The following is a 22997-nucleotide window of genomic DNA, read 5'->3' as shown; positions in this document are numbered from 1 at the left end:
TCTCCCTTATATATAAATACAGTATTATAAGGGTTAAAAAGAAAACAGTGTTTTTGAGATGAGGATAACGGGGTCACTAGACCCTTATTTTTGGCTTATAGGCGGCTTGTAACAACATTGTGGAAATGTAGATACTTGCAATGTTTTTATTAACTAACCTTTTTAAAAATACTTTAAAAACTGGCCAAGTGCGAGACGGACTCGCGCACAAAGGGTTCCGTAACATTCCGTAATATCGAGTATATATAAAATCACGTTTGTTGTATGGGAGCGCCACTTAAATATTTACTTTATTCTGTTTTTAGTATTTGTTGTTATAGTAGGGGAGCCCACGATGCTAAATCGGGATTTACTCGAGCGTCATACAGACCTATTGGAATCGAAATATTAGATGATAAGAAGAAAAAAAAGTTATATAAAGTTTTACAACTTTTTTTAAATTTCGGGAGGTTGGTGGAGGGTTAAAAAATCGTTAAGCAGTTTGTGGGTTTGGTCGTTTTTGTCCACGTTAATGCTATATTTTTTCTATAACTTAATATAACACTTATTTGTAGGCATTTTCTTAATCTGACGAACACAAGTTTGACGCCTAATTTTTACATTGTAACCGTCAGATTACACGGAGATGGGTGGACGGCGATTAACAAATCTCCGCTTCGCCGACGACATAGTCTTGTTTTCGTCTTCAGCCACGGAGCTCGGCGCCATGCTACAAGACCTAAGCAAGGCAAGCCTTGAGGTAGGATTAATGATGAACATGTCAAAGACCAAGCTCATGACTAATAGCCCAAAAAGAAAAGTGGTAGTGGATGGAGAAGAAATGTCATATGTCCAAGAATACATTTACCTAGGTCAAATAGTCTCTTTCCAGGCACGACAGGACAAGGAGATCGCAAGACGAACCGGAAGTGCCTGGAAAAGGTATTGGTCTATGAAAGAGCAAATGAAGGGAGATTTCCCTATTTCTCTAAAACGAAAGCTCATGGACATGTGCATTCTTCCCATCCTGACCTACGGAGCACAGACTTGGTCCTTGACAAAAGTTCAGAAATCCACCCTCAAGGTTTGTCAACGCGCCATGGAGCGTAGTATTCTCGGCGTGAAGTTGACCGATCGCATCAGAAACACTATACTACGCTCCAAAACCCAAATAGCTGATGTGGCTGAAACAGCCGCCAAGCTGAAGTGGGACTGGGCGGGACACGTTTGCCGTATGCCGGATGACTTGTGGGCTAAAACAGCAACCAATTGGGTCCCACATCAAACCCGGGGTCGCGGCAAACCTCGAAGGCGTTGGCGAGATGACCTCGACTCCTTTGACAGGAACTGGTGGGAGACGGGTCAAAACCGGGATACGTGGAAAGGGGGGAGGGAGGACTTTGCCCAGCAGTGGGACACTCTAGGCTCATATAAATATAAATAAATAAATAACCGTCAGATTAAGGAAATGCGTGCAAATAATTATCAGATTTAGTAATAGCACAATTATAGCGTTAATTTGGACTAATATTACCAAATTCACAATCTGCTTAACAATTTGTTGAACCCCCCACCAACCCCCCACCAACCAAGGGCTCAACATAGATGGCTAAAAGGGGTAAAGGTAGACTACACGGGGTAGCAAGATATCATTCATATCTTAATCTGACGCGCTCGAGTAAACACAAAAATCCCCTCTTGGGCTCCCCCTACCATTATAGCGCCAAGATAAATACATTATCTGTGAAAATTTCAATTGTCTAGCTTTCACGGTTCATGAGATACAGACAGACGGACAGTGGAGTCTTAGTAATAGGGTCCTGTTTTTACCCTTTGGGTACGGAACCCTAAAAAGGAAATGAGCCCTCATTTGGACAATGGATAACGGGAGACTCTCACGGGCATCATTCGGATGGAATTTTTGGGGATGCCATACGGCCCGATTCGAACAATGGTTATAAGATGTCACAGCGATACGATACTGATCTGTCAGTGTCAAAAGTGACATTTTTTCCACCAAAAACGTCAGACTTTTGGAGTGTCAGTCGTATGGACCGTTTTTCAAAATGCTAAGGTAATACGTATATCGAAATAATAAGTTAGACCTGCTGTTCAATAACACAACTACCCTCGATACCCTCACATTTTTCAAAAAAGCTTCTTCTTTATATTAGTATTCCGTGGCTATAAAACCAAATTAACCAATATAAACCAAATTACATTAAGTTAAAGTATGTTAAACAACACCACAATAACCAGAATCAACACTGAAACGCATCTGAATATTAAAAGTAACTGTATTTCTAAAGCCTTATGGTTCATTTTAAAGTTACATTACCAGATCGATGAATCCTCCATCTGTACACATATGGTTTGTGTTTATAACAATCGATTCCTGGGACTGTATTCTTATCTTACTGAGAGCATCCGCCGCCATCTTGCTACAGCAATCCTCTTAGAGCGTCCGCTAGCTGGCTCGGTTGCACGGAGCGGGTAAGCGTGTTAACGATAAATAGTACGAGTTGGTATGAGCAACGCTAACTGGCGCGGACGCTTGCGACTGATTTTACCTGCAATAGCACTGCGTGCGTGCGCCCGCTCCGTGCACCCGCGCCAGGGCTATAACCGCGAAAATCGAATTTCGCAAATTGCGGACATTTTTCTCTGTCAGTCTTATTATGCCTTCATTGGAGTAAAAGAGAAAGATCCCCGCAATTTGCGAATTTCGGTTTTCGCGGTAGCCTTTCAGTTATTAATAATAGTGGCCGCCCTTAAGAGGAATAATAACTAATAATAAGGGAACCAGAGATTGTGGTTGTCAAGTTTGGTAGGCAAATATGGTGGCCATGGTGGGCATGGTGGTGGGTTGTGTGGGTGGGTTAGACAAGAGAAGAAGGGAGACCTAGAATTACTTATCTCAGCCAAATAAAAAATAATGCGTCGTATGAGAAAATTAAAAGATTGGCACAAGAAAGAAATTATTGGCGATTACTCCACCGACAAGAGCAAAGCTTTTAAGTTATGATGATGATGATGATGGTGGGCTACATTGATTATGGTAATTATGTACCCATAGAAAATAATTGTACTATGTACCTACACGTGTTCAGAAAGAGTCTAGCATATTATTAAAAAATATATTGATTGATAACTTTACAGTTTTCGATATTCTACCTATAATTATTTAGCTTGGTAGACATAACAAATACGAACTAATTAAATATCTAATTAATTACCTCTAGAACATTTTATACGCGTGGTGAGACATAGTCTAGAAAAGTGTTTAATACAAATGAATTGCCTAGTTAACGTAGCTATTGACATTCCAAAAACTTTCAATGTTACCCACGTAATAAATGTCTGAGTTTGACATTTTAATTGCTTTTTTTTGACGCTCCTAGAATAATTATTCTAGTAACAGCTAATTAAAATATCGAAAATTAACTCTAACACTCGTACTTGTCTGTTGGATTGGCAAGGGCGAATGATAACTAAATGACATCATTTTGATGTCACAATGTAACTTTGAATTGGCCTCCAGATCAACATGTCATGCCCACCTCAGTAAATAAGCATTTGTTCAGTTTTAAACCACCCTGCGTCTAAGTTTGGAACGGATGCGTACAGTCGACGTCAAAGATATGTTTACACTTTTGCACCTTACTCCTTTGTAATAAGGCGAAAAGTGTAAACATATCTTTGACGTCGACTGTACTATCACCCACACTGTTAACTAACAGTTCATAAACCTTATTACACAAGGCATAATATAATATGGTCCACCGATGGACAGTTAAGATTGTTGCAGTTTGTACAGTCAGCAGCAGAAGTTGTTAAGCGGGCCAGGTGTTCAAAATGATCTTGACGCGACTTTATTTTCAAGAGAATAAGAGCGTGTCAAGGTTATTTTGAACACCTCGCCCGCTTAGCAATTTTGCTGCTGACTGTACTTATAATTAGACACTTGAGTGGTGACCGCAACCGCAGTTGGTACAGTCCATAGAATTTAATCAGTACCATTTCGTACCTTGTCACAGTGAGAGTTAATATGAAAGTCTCTTCTGAAATTAACTTCCTTGACCGTACTCATGCTTTTATATAAGTAACTAGACGCCCAATTAGCAAAATAGTCGTATAAGAATTGATTTACTCAGCCTGTAATCGTATAACAGCCGAGTTACGGTTGTTGAAACACCAATATATCGTGTAATAGCGGTTAACTCGACTATTTAGCAATTTTCGCTAATTAGTGCTATAATCATGTCGTATAAACGTTTATAGCACTATCTTTTAGCACTTTTATTCCACCTTTTAATAAATGCTGAGTTAGCGCTACTAAATCACTTTTATTCAGCATAATTGTTCTATTAAAATCATATAACAGCTATAGAATAGCTAATTGTCTGAATAAGGCGCTTTAATACAACTGTTACTCAATTCTCTTCTCTGTTGCTATAAAAGCTTATTAAAAGCAATCCAATAACCATTTGGCAACAATGCTGCTGTAACAGCGCGCTTATATCATAATTCGGGTAATGGGGTTCAAACCGCTGTTATAGAAGCTGAAGTGTATTTACAGCTTTTATTCAAAATGTATTCAGCTTAGAGTACTTTTAAAGAGTTTTGAACTACATTAACAGCACAAGTCAGCCATGTTGTCGTTTCAATATAGTCCGGTGGCCAACTGCATGAAACACTACCTGATAAAAAAAAATAGAAAAATCCTACTCTGTAGGGGTAGCTGACTTTTAGTAGCATCAACTGCTCTTGGTCGGCCGCGGCTTAATTTGGCAAATTTTGCGCAAATGGCAAAATAGTGTCACAAAAATTCATCAAAAAAAAACCCCATCGTATAATAGAATTGAGGACAGCAAAACAAAAGTGGTCAGCTACATCCTGTGTTGGCAGGTTCCTGTGTCCTACCGAATTTGTGGTACCACGTGACAGCTACAATTTACCTCATCGAAAAATAGAATGAAAAAAAACTGATTGTAATACCTACATTTTTTTTTTTTGCTAATATGGAATTTATATGAAACATGAAGAAATTTATTCATATATATGGTACAAAAACAAGTCAAAAAACAATAAATAAAATAACTTAAAATTACAATTAAACTAAATACAAACTATTCTAAAATAAAATTAAACTAAACTAAATCTAAAAAAGGCCCCTGTGGCAAGGTCCCCAAGATGCTGGCTGCGTTACCCCGCTGAACTGCCAGACTGAAGCGTTGAGCGAGGTAACTGCCAGCTCTTGGGTCCCCAGTTGCGTCCCTGAGTCTCTTTGAAAGGTCTCCAAAGAGACTCAGGGCGCCAGGACCCCACGGACCCAGGGTCTCGACGCCGAAACGAACAAAACAATATTCGGCGCCGAGACCGCGATACTTCCCAACCTTTGCGTTTTCGGCCGCCTCTGCAGCAGCTGCCGCCCTCGCAGAGGTTCCGTGGAGATGTGACGGGGCCAGCGTGTCTACGCAGGTTGCATCCCACACTAGCACCCGCCCCATACTCCACGGAATCAAAGACATCCCGTCGGGTCTCTTGCCGTCACTTCTCAATATGCCGGTCGGCTCCAATAGAGCAGGCACATTGACCGATGCAAGAGACCGACGGATGATGTCGTTAAGGGCGGCATGCCTGGAGAAGCGGCCCGCGCTCCTCTGGCAGGAGAGACCGTGGTGACCTAACTGGTCTACGTCCGCACCGCAGGGGCAACGATGAGGGGCACACACCGGGATACCTAAACGGAGGCAAATTGAGAGCCGGAGCGTGTTGGGCTCTAAAAAAGTTCCGATTTTAGGAGAAGGATGCGCGCGGAGCCAGTGCCCAGCCTCTCTAGTGCCTACTGCCAAAAGTCTAGCTCTTTCCGCAGCGCCGCCGCACTGGTCGAGAAGGGTAGCTACAGCCAATTTACATACTGGATCGTCCCAATTTTTTTGTGACTCAGGATGTTCAGGGATGTCTTGACCGGGACACGCACGCAGCCACGCATTTTTTGTGACTTCCAAGCCCGAGACCTCATAGTTTGTGCGAAGGATTTTACCTATGAGACCCAACGAACTGTGGACAGACGACAAAAAAGCTGGCAAAGCTACACCAGACATCCTACGGATGCCTAAGCCACCGTGCCTACATTAAATTTGTTGACGTATGTCTTGGTCGGTCTCACCTTAGCCTGACAGCTTTTGCAGTCCGTCCGCATTAAAAAAAAATGTCAATGGCAGCTATCCTACCATACAAGTGACATTCTATTTTTCGATGAGGTAAATTGTAGCTCACGTGGTACCACGAATTCGGTCGGACACAGGAACCAGCCAACACAGGATGTAGCTGACCACTTTTGTTTTTTTTGATGAATATTTGTAACACTTTTTTGCCACTTGCGCAAAATTTGCCAAGTTAAGCCACGGCCGACCAAGAGCAGTTGAAGCTGCTAAAAGTCAGGTACCCCTACAGAGTAGGATTTTTCTATTTTTTTATCAGGTAGGGTTTCATGCAGTCGGCCACCGGACTATAAATCCATAAACATGGCGACATCATGTGCTATAAGTGTAGCAGTAAACGCAGTTACTCGACTTATAGTCGAATTAATGATATATAACAGAAACTAGATCGTGTAAGCAAATTTTTACTTATTTTAATTAATATTTTTTTATTGAAATTTAAGAAAATAGGCGACCCATGAATAAATACAAATACAAATACAAATAATTTATTTATAATACCAAGTTACAGGTCAGGCTTAGGTCTAGGGAATACATTTGGTATTTTTATAAATTATGAATCATAATATACAATAGTTAGGTGCATAAATTATGTTATTAATATCATAACATTCATACAATTTAAATTATTACTATTAATTTCATTGACTAGGAAGCTCGTAAAACTCATCCAATGAATAAAACGTGTGGTCAAGGAGCCACCTACGTAGTTTTAGCTTAAAGGCCACTATGGAAGCTGCATCCTTTTTAATTGTGTTCGGTAGTCTGTTGTACACAGACGGGCCCATCACATACACCGACCTCTCGGACTTGCGTAGGTCGTGTTTAGGTGTGACGAGCAAATGGGCGAGCTTATTGCTGCGCATGGCGCGGTGCGGATTCACACCTCGCTGCCGGAAAATATCCAAGTTCTTGTGTGTGAAGAGAGCTACCTGATAAATGAGTTCGCAGGGAAGGGGCATGATATTTAGTTCCTTAAATAGCTCTCTGCACGGGGCATCATTGGATGCGCCGACAATGGCACGTACCGCTTTCTTCTGCATTCTGAAGGCCCGCCCGGCGTCTGCAGCCCGCGCCCACAGCTCGACACCGTAGGTGAGGAGGCTGTGAACGGTCGCAAAATAACATGATATTACTACGCTGCGAGACGCCGTGCTAGCCAGGCGACGGAGCGCGAAGTGTGCGCGACCCAGCTTGGAGCAGAGCACGTCGATGTGGTAGCCCCACGTGAGGGCTATATGAACCAGTGCCTTTGGTTTTATCAATTAAGTATTTTTCGCGCTAGGTTTTACTGTATTACGTGTACTTACAGACAGTAAAAACTTATATATACAATCACGGTAAAAATAAATGTCATGGATGACAGCAGTAAAAAAATACTTAAGTACCTTTTTGTTTTATTAGACACGTGAAGACGATTAGGCCTCAAAGTTAATAAAATAATTAAAAATATAATCGCTTACCTGAGATCGTTTTTAGCACATATTAGTTGAATAAAAGCATTTACTGCACTCTTACACATTTAAAATGCCGAGTAAAAGCAATTCGGCTACTTTTACGACACATTTTTGCTGAGAAAAAGCAGTGCGGCTGCTTTTATAGAACACTTTCACTGAGTAATAGTAAATTGCTAATGTTTATAGAACAAACAGTCGAATAAAAGCACTATCGTTGCTATTAAAACACTAGAAGCGCTTTTACCCACTTTTACTCCACTCTTGCAGCATCGATTTGCTTCTTATACAGCGCTTACTCGATTTTTATAACACTTTTAGTCTGTATAAGTGCGCCTTTTTCGCGTTGAGTAAACGCTTACAGGACTTTTATTCGACTGTTGTAACACCTTTTATAGCACCAAAAAGCGAAAATAAAAACGTGCTCTCAACTTTTATAGCACATAGATTTGCTAGTTGGGCGGGCCCGCAGCTCCGCTCGCGTAAATGAAATAAAGAGTTTGTCTTATGTTTAGTTAAATACCGACATTATTATGTATCCCTGCCAGGGTTTATAACTGTGATAAGGATTTCTTATTTGTCAAGTAGGTAGCCGTTATTTGGATAACTTAATTCGAAAATTTCTTATAACGTACGTAGGTATTTATTTAAAACTTGTTTTAACATAAAATTATTACTTATTGTTGTAAGCCTAGTTGCAAAAACGTTCATTAGATTACTTATTTTCCGCTTTAAGCCACGAATATGGACGACCACCACCCATAAATCGCCTTTTCACACAAACGTAGGTAGTCCCCATTTCCCTTTCTGGATCTTAACATTACTACGGCTAAGGTGACGCAACGATCCAAAGGACTCACCTGGCCTCCGATACCAGATCACGTCATGTTTCTTGCGATCTTGCGATAGCTCTCGCCATCGGGCGTCTCCCATTTTGTTGTCCCAAGTACGCTCGTCTCCCATTCTATAACTTTGTATTTTTGGCTCATCTCGGCAGCCCTTTCCCTGGACGAATGACAATGTTTGCCGAGCCATGAAAATCAGTCTGAATAATAATAACTCATAAAGAAATTTAAAACAATAAAATACAAATTATTAACACGATAACCATACGATAATATTAATTTGATTGATATGTCATAAATGGCATAATTCACTCGTATGGGCTATGGACTAAGGACACTAAGGTTGAGGTTGGCAGCACTTTTTATTTTACTTCGTGTAAAAAAACTCAGAAATACCTGTATACCAACATGACAAACATAATTTAGTTTACTTTAACTTACGGATTATTTGGTCTAATCAAGGACCGGAAAACCCCTCTTTACGCTTAATCCTATCAATTCGGTAACCCAATCGATTCGGTTACCGAATCATTCGGTAACCCTATCATACTGTTACCTGATTGTAATGGTAACCTTATTGAAACGGTAACCCTAACCTTTAACCGAGTTAATCTCAAAACCCCATCGCGATAGGGTTTTTGTTAAGGGTTTTTAACAGGTTTTCATTCAGTTATGGTAACCTTTATTATCGGTTGCTTACTGGTTTGCTACATTAAAGTAGTTTTAGTGATGTGCCGTCAGAACTAAAAAAATACTAAAAAATTTGTTTATTTTATTTACTTTATTTATAATTTGTTGATTTTATTGATTTTACTTATTAAATTTATTTAATTTAATTTATTTATTTAATTGATTTAATTGATTTAATTTATTGAATTTGTTGTATTTATTTATTTTTTTGAATTTATTTAATTTATTTAATTTTATTTATTTATTTAATTTATTTCATTTATTTAATTAGTTTAATTTGTTATATTTGTTTAATTAATTTAATTTTATTATTTTATTTTATTTATTTTACTTATTTTATTTATTTTATTTATTTTATTTATTTTATTTATTTTATTTATTTTATTTATTTTATTTATTTTATTTATTTTATTTATTTTATTTATTTTATTTATTTTATTTATTTTATTTATTTTATTTATTTTATTTATTTTATTTATTTTATTTATTTTATTTATTTTATTTATTTTATTTATTTTATTTATTTTATTTATTTTATTTATTTTATTTATTTTATTTATTTTATTTATTTTATTTATTTTATTTATTTTATTTATTTTATTTATTTTATTTATTTTATTTATTTTATTTATTTTATTTATTTTATTTATTTTATTTATTTTATTTATTTTATTTATTTTATTTATTTTATTTATTTTATTTATTTTATTTATTTTATTTATTTTATTTATTTTATTTATTTTATTTATTTTATTTATTTTATTTATTTTATTTATTTTATTTATTTTATTTATTTTATTTATTTTATTTATTTTATTTATTTTATTTATTTTATTTATTTTATTTATTTTATTTATTTTATTTATTTTATTTATTTTATTTATTTTATTTATTTTATTTATTTTATTTATTTTATTTATTTTATTTATTTTATTTATTTTATTTATTTTATTTATTTTATTTACTTTATTTACTTTATTTACTTTATTTACTTTATTTATTTTATTTATTTTATTTATTTTATTTATTTTATTTATTTTATTTATTTTATTTATTTTATTTATTTTATTTATTTTATTTATTTTATTTATTTTATTTATTTTATTTATTTTATTTATTTTATTTATTTTATTTATTTTATTTATTTTATTTATTTTATTTATTTTATTTATTTTATTTATTTTATTTATTTTATTTACTTTATTTACTTTATTTACTTTATTTATTTTATTTATTTTATTTATTTTATTTATTTTATTTATTTTATTTATTTTATTTATTTTATTTATTTTATTTATTTTATTTATTTTATTTATTTTATTTATTTTATTTATTTTATTTATTTTATTTATTTTATTTATTTTATTTATTTTATTTATTTTATTTATTTTATTTATTTTATTTATTTTATTTATTTTATTTATTTTATTTATTTTATTTATTTTATTTATTTTATTTATTTTATTTATTTTATTTATTTAATTTATTTAATTTATTTATTTTAGTTATAATATAATAATATTTATAATCTGTACCTAGACTTGGCTCACGAGATAACCGCCATGTGGGATGTTGATTCGACGATCATTGTCCCGATAGTCGTTTCAGTGAACGGTCTAATAGCGAAGAGTCTCGACCAACATCTTGAGAGACTCTCGCTAGGTGGTTGGATCAAGGGTCAGATGCAGAAGGCGGTGATCTTGGACACGGCGCGGATAGTCCGCCGGTTCCTCTCTCTGCAGCCCTGACCACCGGTAGCTTGGGCCTTGCCCCGCTGCTGGCGGCACCCTAGGTTAGGTTTTTTATAATGTGTTTATATGTATTTTTTATCGTTTTGTAAGTGTTTTTATATTTTACTTTTATACTCACATTGTAAAACCCTAACCTAAGACCCTAATTGAATAAAGAGTTTATAATAAGAACACACCACACAAGTAGGTATAAAGATAAACAAAGGAAAGGCAAAAAAACTTGTTTGTGCTGGAGGCTTCATAGACCGCCCATGCCAACCTCGGTTATTCAATAATAAGTTGAATTTAAGTGTGCGTAAAGATTACAATCGTTTGAACTGGTCAAAAACCTCATAATGAGGTAACTGAATAGACTGGGTTTTTATTTCGGTTACCGGTAACAGAGGTTAACTCGATCTGATACGGTTACCGAATCAAAGTGTTACCTTATTAAGCGGTTACCGTTATGGTAGGGGTTTTTATAAACACCTCTAAAATAACCCTATGAAAAACCCCGGTTAAGGTAACCGGTTCCTGTCCCTGGGTCTAATCTGTAGCACCGCCAAACGAAAGCAACCGAGAGTTCCCGAGAAATGGTCGAAGGCGTAAAATGAAGATTGTTATGAAAATTTCTTTTCCTTATTGTAAATTAAATACGCATCGAAAGCGATAGTTTTTATGTTCTAGTTTTATTCTCATATGTAGATAATAGATTTAAACAGTTTTTTCTTAGTATACGTGCGTTGTATTCGAGATACGTGTCAAAAACTTTTTTAGAAATTTGTAAGGCGCCATCTCTCTTCTTCGCTCGTTTTTTTATCCCGTTCTGGTTTTTCAATTTTATATATATGATGATACTACTCCGTTGGCTCAGCGACCCAAAATGAGACTTGCAGGCCTATTCGGATTTCGAGATAATCACAAGATCTTGAGACGATATCAACTAGATCTACATTAGATATCGACTAGATGTGACTTGGATATCTATGTCATAACTTGTCGAAATCGTTCAAGAGGACCTCCAGAATCGCGGAAACGTCAAATTTGACATATCTATCTTACAAATATCTTTAAATTATCCGTATCGTAACTTGTTGAAGTCTAGTACAAATCTAATTCATTTTCCGAATCGAGCCGTTGGCCTCCGACACAAGACAGCGCGACCTCTCGCCAGTGGTTTTATATACCCTAGAGAGTCTAAATGTACATATTCTTTGCAATCTAATTTAAACCTTCCATGAAACTAATAAAGTAGTATTTCTATTGTTTCGTTGCGTTTTAAAACAAACGAAATTCGTTCCAATTTACTTATAAAACCAGAGTCTCTACCATCAGTTTTGACATTGACATAACGCTCACGTCTACGTAATTTACTTTCTGTACATCTCGCTTGCACTAATATGCCAGTACGAGCGAGATGCATAGAAAGTAATTTACGTAAACGTGAACGTTATGTCAATGTCAAAACTGGTGGTAGCCGTACTGGTTCAAATTAAAAATTGGAATATTTTCTATGTTGGGTCTTACGAGGATAGCTATAGTTAAATCACTTGGAAAAAATGTACATTTCTAATATATTTTTTGCCTATCTCTAAATTTTTATTATTTAAAACCAATTTTCGACAAGAAAAGTTTCAATCTAATATTTAAATTACTTATAGAATTACATTTATTATTCTAAAAGTTTCTAATAACCGTCCACTAATACCAAAAATATTTGCTGAATGTTTTAAGCAGGTATTTCATTTTAATCAAAGATATTCGAGGTTTAACAAATGCTTTAGTTGAAGTAGTGGTTCTAAAACTTGATTAAAGCTTTTTAATTAAATTCTGCAAGATTCCTATTTTATTTGTCAAGTTAGTTTTATCTGAACATTGTGTTTTTGAGTTATTTGAGTCAGTCAGAAGTTGGTCTGATTAAAGCCGAGGAGTTATAAAAACAAGAGCAAATTGAGTGGCGAGGATAAAGTATAAGTATTAAACTTGCATATCTATAGGCTATATGCTACAGTTCAGACATAAATAAAAATAATGAAACCTTCTTCTGCCCAATGTTCCAAAATTGGAACAAAGGTGTCCTGAATTGAGGAACTTCTGACTGTGTCGGAGCGAAGTAGGTACGTATTCAAATACGAGAATTTTAGTCCTATGACGGTCTTTCCAACCAAAGATTTCTACATTGATCTTAGTGTTTGAGCCGCATTTGACGACAAAACGATTCCAACCGAATAATAAACGTAGAAACTGGCTAAGTGCGAGTCGGACTTGCGCACGAAGGGTTCCGTACCATTACGCAAAAACTTGGCAAAAAAATCACGTTTTATGGGAGCTCCACTTAAATATTTATTTTATTCTGTTTATAGTATTTGTTGTTATCGCGGCAACAGAAATAGAAACATGATCTGTTAAAATTTCAACTGTCTAGCTATCAGATACAGCCTGGTGACAGACAGACGGGCAGACGGAATGTGGAGTCTTAGTAATAGGTCCCGTTTTTATCCTTTGGGTACGGAACCCTAAAAACTATAGATTTTATTTCCGCTGTGGAGACAATCGCAGAGATCTTGAAATTGAAGACCATCCAGACCAGACGGGTTTAAAAATCGAGTGCTCGAGACAGTGTTTCCGCAGTACACAGAATGTTATTGGAAACCTGGCCAAGCGCTAATTTAATTTATTTGGCCCATAATGGTTAGTAAAAAAGATAAAAAACTAGGTGTTAGTGACAAAAAACAGAAAACGAAACAGCACCTATAGCAATAACAAACAAACAAACAGCCAAACAAGCAAAACTGTAATGTAGCCATTTCCTCCGGATGTGAGTATTATATTAAACTACAGACAATATTAATGGTGGATTATGCGTCTGATACTTTAACCAGATTCACTCACGATGCATCATTATACCATACCATCATATCATATAATATATCATATACATCCCAATCATATCTTTTTTTAAGAGTTAATGCCGTAAATAAAACGAGTACGAAACTACCTGTACCCGTACCATGAGTCACTGGCAGTGTCAAAACTGATATATAGGTACGCTAACGCGTCTACATAATTTACTCTCTATATATCTTGCTCGCACTAATATGCGAGTACGAGCGAGATGCATTCTCGATAGCGTTTATATCAGTATTTGCCAAACTGGTGGTAGCCACACTGTCCTTGATTTTACGGAGCCGCATAGTGTATTTTTAGTACTTTTAAGAGACGAATCATGTATTTTTTAAATGGTTAAGAAAGGAAGGCTAAGAAAACACAAACGAATATTAATATAGTCTGTTCTGAGCACTGTGCCGCGCAAACACGACTGAGAAAGAGCCGCTGTGTCAACAAGCCGGAGATGGGACGACAGCGCAGCGAGGGATTCATACGGGTTCGCTAATACTAGCCTATTTAAAACGTACTATGATTATTTTGGTCTGGACAGACCAGATCAAGGCCGCAACTAAGTGCTCGGTTTACGAATGTACCCGGAAAGCTGCAGTCCGCGACGAATGGCGCCGTATTAGCAAGATCATCACTCCTCGAGATTCACAATGATGACCACGACCACTCTGGCAAGAGTGTACCGACTAAGAAGAAGAATGATTATTTTGAAGCTAAAACTCTATCAATTGTAGATAATGATATACTTGGGCTTATTTCGGCACTGCGGACAGTAGTACCTATACCATTAAATAATTGAATAAATATTAATTAACGTTTTGTATGCCTTGTCCCGAATACGATTATACGTACCACACAGGGACTATCATTTACAGTTGGTTATTAATTCAGTAGTAAATTTTGGACAAAGGCATACGAAGGGTTAAAGGGAACAATGTTACAGGTCGATTCACAAGAGCTGGCACGAATGAGTGAATGAAAATATCTATGTGTGTATCACATTATCCAATAAAATGGTGGATGATACAGGTGTCACTTAAACAATGAAAGTTTCGTTCATTCCATATGTGCTAGCTTTCGATTCGTTCGCGTTTGCGTTATGTCTATTTTTATGGGATTTAGAAAAGCGCGCCAAGCGGGACGTGTTGGAAACTCAAAATCTCATACAAAATACCCGCCGGGCCAGAGCTTCCGAAGCTTCGTTTTCTATGGAAGGCACCACGTGATCACCGATCAGCCGTCATAGAAAATGACATGTCATGTCATGGCATGGCCCGAACTAGTGTGAGTCATCCTTAACGCAAACCTGTACGCACGTCCAGGCTCCAATTTCACCACGGTGACAGGTGCGACAATTGTAAAACATCACTGTTGCTGACGTCACAGGCATCCATGGGCTACGGTTACCGCTTACCATCGGGCGGGCCGTATTCCTGTTTGCCACCATCATTGTTTTATTAAAAAAAACTTTATTATATCGGAAAAAAACAGATATTTTTCTTGCTAAGTTTATGACAATTGTCACAAGAAACACTAACAATTGTCACGAAATTCCGACATATAACTCATTACCTGTCCAGAATTACCTACAATTCTTCTAAATCTTGACAATTGCCAGAAACTTCGTAAAAGAAATATCTGTTTTTTTCCGATATAATAAAGTTTTTTTAAATAATACAATGATGGTGGCAAACAGGAATACGGCCCGCCCGATGGTAAGTGGTAACTGTAGCCCATGGATGCCTGTGACGTCAGCAACAGTGATTTTACAATTGTCGCACCTGTCACCGTGGTGAAATTGGGGCCAGGGATCGGATACCTACCGGTCTTTTTTGTATGGGAACGAAAACGGTATTTTTTCGTTCTTTGTTAATTATTTCATATCTAATTGGGCAATCTAATAATACAAAGTCGTTACCTAAATACACAACCGAGTCCTACATTTCGAGCATAAAATAATTCGAAAAATACGGTTATTTCGAAGTTTTTGCAAAAAACCGGTTCCGATCCCTGCGCACGTCACGCTATCGAATGAAGTTTGACACTAGGGGTACTGTGCCTACATATAGATCGACGTATCAAGAAACTAAGCAAAGCTTGTATAACCTATATAGGTACTATCCTCGATACGAATAATATCATAAAATTTTAACTGTCGTGAGTCATATCAATATTTTGTTAGCATGTCACGCGAATGATAAAAAATACGCGAGTAAAATTATGTTAGTATCAATTACAGATTTTTGGAGTCTCAAAAACGCTTTACTGAACTAAATAAAAAATAAAAACAATATCTGGCATTGAAAATGCAATATTTCTGGAGACTACAAAGTAAACATCCTTCTCCGCAGCTCTGGCCGTTCAAAGATAACAACCGCACTTCTCGGCCCGCTCACATTCCGGTATCGGACCACAATTTTGCGGACACCTCAAAGGCTTCTCATATTTTAGCGTTATAGAATTTACCCTAATATTTTAAGTATGGGTATACGGATTCTATCCGAGATAGTGTTTGCGAATTTACCCTTTACCCAAATACGTAGGTATGTAATTCACAAAGGATGTACAGTCAACTGTAAAAATATGGATGTCGCCAACTTGTTCGAAAATATGTCCCATAGTTCTTAATTCGCTGACATAAGAGCTATTGGACATATTTTTGAGATGATTTGTGCACCCATATTTTTACAGTAAAGTTGACTGTTCCTACTTAGCATTGATTTCACAAAAATGGTATAAGTACCTTTTAACATCAGCCTAAATTGTTATACTTAAACGATGGTTTATTTTTAAATTTTTGTATTTTTTTCGAGTAGGTTTTATGCAAAATTTCTTCATTCATTTAGTTAGAGGTTAAAAATAACACTTTAGGGTTAAATTGATGCCGTGAGGTTCCAGAGATACCTACATAATTTTATTATATACATAGTATTAATTATATAAAAACGGTCGGAGCACAAGTACCCAGGCGGGACAAAGAACCCACATTATACGGTATTACTAATTATAATTGCAGTTGTTTGTAATTGTATGAGCGAAATACGAATGATAACAAAATGATATCAAGTAGAGATCAATTTGTAAAGTTGTTATGCCGCTTCCCACTTTGAAAGTTTAAGTATCAAATGGCCCGCGCTCATTCACCCGTACTTTGGTTCTGGTCCAATGACGAGGTACCTACACAGCTTATTTAGAATATTCAATTTCACAGAAAACAGCCGTAATATTAACAATTCTTCATAAAGTAAGGTTCTAACTAGTGGGGCGTTGCCTGCAAAATAGGGGCCTTGACCAGCGCTCCGGGTCATTCCTAATGCAAAGACTATCCATCGCAATTCAATGTGGTAACGCAGGAAGTGTGATGGGCACCTTTGCGCCGGGAGTTGCGCGGCGAGGCTCTTTCAGTAATTTTCACATCACTTATAAGCAAATTATTAGGTTCAAAATATTCTTTTCTTACCTAAAAAAGTAGTATACTTACAAAAAAAAATTGTGTCCTAAAACAGAAAAGTGTTGCTGGATCCTAGCGGAGAAGAAAAGTGCTACTTTGATCCTTCCTAGCAGGGAAGAAATAGTAGTTTGTGTTACAAGGGATCAAAATGATATATTTCCGTCAAGGGCGTACATTGAATCCTGAATGAAGCGATGGATTCTACAATAGAAACCCGAACGTAGTGAGGGATTCTAAAGTAGAATCCTGAGCGTAATGAGGGATTCAAGTATTAACGCCCAAGACGAAATAATTTTGATACCGTGCGACACATACTGCTTTTCACATCAACTAATGGCTTTGAAAGTGACGACACTACGATGTTGCTACTTTTTAATTTCTACTCTTTTTTGCCATGCTGTACATACGATGTTCATAGTTAATTATATTAATATTTTATACTGGCAATGAAATGTCGTTGAACAGAAAAGTGCCACTTTGATCCCTCGTAGCAGGGAAGAAAAATCCATTTTCTGATTAGGTGATGTGAAAAAGCTTTTTTCCGAGTAGGTGATGTGAGGCATATACAAGAGCCTTCAATTTATGTTTTTTTCATCAAGTGCCTGCTCTGCTCTGAAAACGTAAGCTACATGAATCGGTAAAATGTTTCCAAAAGTTCAAAAACGTCAAGGACAAAAGTTCAAAGTGAACACCAGGGACGTCCTTCTGGTTCCAAACACTTCTAAAATCGTTTTCGTTAAGACTTGGAAAAAGTTGCGTTTGGTTGAGGCCGATTGTGTTTTCTTTTCATTTAATTTTGACACGACCTTGAGATGTAAAATCGTGATTCGACGACCGTTAACGGCTCACATTGATTGGTGCTTGTTTGCGCTTGCGGTAGTGGGCCAATCGTATGCATGAACGGCAGCCAATAAGAGCGCGCGACGCTAGCGCCGAAGTTACATGTACTTACAATATAGGCCAATTTGAACGTGCACCTGACATCAAACCGATATTTGAATAATATTGGAATCATATCAGTCTGTCATTCATGCGGTCATTTCGCTCTGACTTGTCTGTACATGTATTAGTGCAAGCAAGACGCCCGCGCCAATATGATTCAAATATCGGTTTGATGTCAAGTGCACGTTTGAATTGGCCCGCTGCCGGTCTTTCGAAATAAGCGACCAAAATTGCGTAATATAATAAAAGAATAAAAATGCATTTTCACTGATTGCGCGTGTCCGAGACAAATATTATAATTTAACTAACCTATTTGTAAAACTGTGTGTGTGTGTGTGTGTGAGAGAGAGAAGTAAGTAAGTATTTATAAAAACTGTATTGAAGAATGGTAAGCTTTTATCTCTAGTTTTGCTTATACAACAGATCTTACGAAATGCAATCAAGAGCGTTTTTCGACTTAAAATACATGAGTAACGTGAGTGACCCGTTCTTAATATATATTTACTATGCAATCAAGAGATGCAAGAGCCGTGTTTGTAGGCATCTCGCTCGCACTTATTGGTGCGAGTAAGATGCTTGATGACATGACAAGGTCGTATCAAAATAAGATGGAAACTGTATCAAATAGTTACAGCAGAATCGGCCGTCTTGTAATAGGGTTTGATTCAACTTCCTTGTTTGTTCTAAATTAGATTGCGAACTGTACAGTCGGTCTCAGAAGTCTCGGGGTACTTAAAGTTATTCGTTCATATTAGTACAGTCAAAGGAAAACAGAGGGAAAAGGGAAGGGCAGGAAATTTCGTTATGGTAAAATCGAATATGTCTCCGCTATACACAAAAAAACGAAATTTATTTGTAATAAATATTGCTGTTTGGTTCCATTGCACAATTGTAATTATCAATCTCATCAATGAAAATGTTTGCACAGTAAGTATTTTAATAACTTGATTAAATTATCATTATAATAGTTATTATCAAAATTATGACTGTTATTAATAGTTAAACGTTTTTCTTATATGCTATAGTCAAGGGACGTAAGACGCAAATTTTCTCGAGGCGCGCCATATCTTTTGCTCCCTTCTATTTTCCTGCATTTACGCCCAATCTCAATATGCAAGCTAACGGCTCGATTCGGAAAATGAATTAGATTTCTACTAGACTTCAACAAGTTACGATACGGATAATTTAAAGATATTTGTAAGATAAATATGTCAAATTTGATGTTTCCGCGATTCTGGAGGTCCTCTTGAACGATTTCGACAAGTTATGACTTAGATATCCAAGTCACATCTAGTCGATATCTAATGTAGATCTAGTTGATCTCTAAATCGTATCAAGATCTTGTGATTATCTCGAAATCCGAATAGGCCTGTAAGGCCAATCAATATCAGGATAAAAATAATAAAATCTGACCGCCACCCGCACCCTGCCCACTCTCCCATCCAGTGGAGCCTGTCGTGACAGGTGTCAAGTGTCGTGCGTGTCGAGATCCGGTGACGGGCTGTCAGCGCCATTCGAACCTTTGAATTTTCAAATTGATTTGTTATTTCCCAGTATGTATAGGTACTAGAGATGGAACGGATAGTTGTTTGGCCGGATACCGGATACCGAATATTCGGCCTGAACATCGGCCGAATATTCGGCCGACGGAACTATACCTACATTTCGATTTTTCAGGTGCGCATTGTGCAGGTTTTGACCTGTTTCCTAGTGAACGTTCGCGCGGACTCATTTCTAGGTTCGAAAAGAGTGCGCGTGCACGTAAGTGGAATGTTAAAATTGTTTTAAAATAATAAACGAGTACGATTATGACCGTACTCGTTTATTATTTTAAAACCTTCAATATTATTTATTTAGACACGATAAAAAATACAACCATTAAAAAATACTTAAGAACTAAACATAATCTATCAATAAACTTAACACCCAAATTAAGTACATTAATTATAAAAAAACATCACATAATTATATACTACATTTCTACACATTACATAACATAAAAAAAACACAAGTCAAAAACAAAGCAGACAACAGTCAGTCAAATATCCCACCCCGCGTTATCCCCGGCGCAAAGGTGCCCAAAACGCTCGCCGCATTACCGCGCTGAATCGCGATGGACAACCTCTGCTCCAGGAATGACCCGGAGCGGGGATCCAGGCCTCTCAGGTGTTATTTTAAAACATTCCAATTCTGTTTGATTTCTTATTCCAATTCCGTTTACTATGAAATCATGCAATGTTACTATCCGGTATCCCGCCGGATAGTAGGTCACTATCCGGTATCCGGCCGGATGTCATAATAATGGCCGAATAGGCCGGATACCGGATAGTAACCGAATATCCGGTGCATCTCTAATAGGTACTGTAAACTTGCTTTACATTGCCTACCAGTACACAACATTGTATGGCTGTCTAATTCCTAATATTAGTCGCGATTCTTCCATTAAGGCCCCGAGGGTTCAGGTTCTTCTCTCACTCTTACTGAGCGTAAGCTTGAGCGAGACGGCTGTGCGTGCCCGCGGGATCACGGATATCGTGTTTTTGAACTGTTATTCTAATTTAATTTTTTTTAAGTAAGTACCTAATCGAACTCATGTTCGACCAAAGCCCAAGACCAAGCTTTTGTGCAAAAATATTACATTTTTTTTCTGTGCGTTTTAGACCTAGTTTAAAAAAAGTCAGGTTTCAAATGTTGAACGTATTGTGACTAATAAAGCGCTATTTTCAAAAACTTTGCAGACTGAACCTACTGAGTCATAGTATTAGGTAATTTAGATACTAATATACATCTATTTTGTAAATCATCAATATTATAAAACTATGTTATTTAATATCAGTTTCTTTTTTTTATCTCTATGTAACTTAGTAATACATAATATGTATGTTCAATTATAAAGATAAGTGTGTAATACAATAAGTGTACCTACTAATTTTATGATACTGACTGATACTGACAACATATGTACCTAATTAACAGTATAAGTGCCTTGGCTGGAGCTGTAAACTTATACATAGTGTTTGAATAAAGAATAAAGAATAAATGCAAAAGTGTGTCTGTCTGTCTGTCTATTACTTTTTCACGTTTAAATCTCTGAATTGATTTAGTCGAAATTTGACATAGAGATAAGTTCAGTTCCGAGGAAGGACGTAGGATATGTTTTTATGACGAAAGTAACCCCTGAAGGCTAATTTTTAAGTTATCTTTTACTTTAATGTTTTATATTTATTTTGTTTGAAGTATATGTGGAAGGAATAAAGCTTTTTGTAATTATTATTTTATTTTAACCCCTAAAAGGGGTGACAAGGGGGGGCGGGGGTTGGAATTGAGATAATTAATGAATTGCCTGATAATTGATGTAAGAAATTAAGCATATGCTCACATTGAATGATTGCCATTACACATCTAGGCGCTATACTTACTCTAGCTGCATGCTGTTACTAATTCCACCCAGATAAAGTCGCTAGCACTTAAATAAATACCGGCGAATTATTTAGTTAGTTCCATGGTATAATAATATACTCCGCCTGGTACTCCATTCCCGTCTTTTCTAGGTCACCTAACCGACACAAGCCTACGTCATCATGCGACTGCGCTATATGATAATATGCGATAGCGCTATATATAGCGGCCATGTTATTGTGACGTAGGCCTGTGTCACTCGGGGAATGGAAGACCATGTTTTATTAGACTATGGTTAGTTCTCACCGTTGGCACTAATTGCATAAACGTACTTACCTACATACCTACTAATAAACAACTTTTGAGCTTTCACTATTCTCTTTTGGCGAAGAATACGAACCACTTCTCTAACTAATGTAGCCAAAAAAACTCCTTACCAATTACCTGTGGTTTGATAATACAATATGGCAATACTGGGAACCTAATTATTATTTTTTTTGTTTGAAAGTGGCTGCCTTTTGTCTAAGTCAAGAGGAAAAAACTTGACTTTTAATAGGGTTAGATCGGTTTACTCACGATGTTTAACGAACGACGTTAGTTAAATTTTAGTTGGACAATAGCTCCTTTGATCGGTCTAACGCCTACCTAATTACGTTGCCTGTATGACTGGGCGGGAAAAAACGTTTATTATTAAGTGCTGCATTTATACAAGGTATTTTTGGATGTTTCGCTATAGATAAATATTTCATAACATTCAATTTGAATCGATTTGCTTTGATTTTGTTCGATATTTTACAGTTAGTATTTTCCTTGTGTTTGTGGTGAAAAATTTTGTGTTTCACTCGGTGGCAAAATTTGTATAATCCTCGTGCCTTGAAAACCTCGCAACGCTCCGTTTCTACTTTTCGAATTCAGTTTTGGAATCTTTCGAATATTAGCACAAAAGGTTGAACAACAACTTTGCCCCCTTGTAAAACAAATATTCTCTTCTTCAATTTAAGAGGTATCCTCTTGTCGGTGGAGTATTTTCCATTTCTCTTTTATTTGGTCTACATAGCTACGTCTTGGTCTGCCCCTGCCTCTCTTTCCTTTTATCTTGCCTTCTGTGATGGTTTTAAAGAAGGAGATGGTTTGGCGGTTTGGTTTGAAGAAGATGGTTCTAAAACAAATAACTATTATTATTTTATCGAACTGTCTTTGTTGACTGGTGTAACTACCTAATCACACAACTTTATCTCGGGAACGTTTATTAAATGCTTTGTCTGTTGTATGTCAGCTCGTTAGCCGCGCTGTTTGCTGACACGACGAACGAGCTATCGCAACGCAATGCGAAGATAATTTGTCAAACGCTGTCTGCTTTAGCCTAGTGAAGAGGAAAGGGA

General features: G+C 36.5%; 1 protein-coding gene across 1 annotated transcript in view; it reads left to right on the top strand.

The window, feature by feature from the left end:
• The window catches only part of LOC134799154 (nephrin-like), a 226851-nt gene that overhangs the window by 82030 nt on the left and 121824 nt on the right, over positions 1-22997 (top strand). The gene's annotated exons all lie outside the window — the stretch shown is intronic.

Source organism: Cydia splendana, chromosome 18 (genome assembly GCF_910591565.1).
Source record: "Cydia splendana chromosome 18, ilCydSple1.2, whole genome shotgun sequence".
Lineage (NCBI taxonomy): Eukaryota > Metazoa > Arthropoda > Insecta > Lepidoptera > Tortricidae > Cydia > Cydia splendana.
Note: the sequence above shows the minus strand (reverse complement) of the source record. Positions and strands in the feature narration are given on the sequence as shown.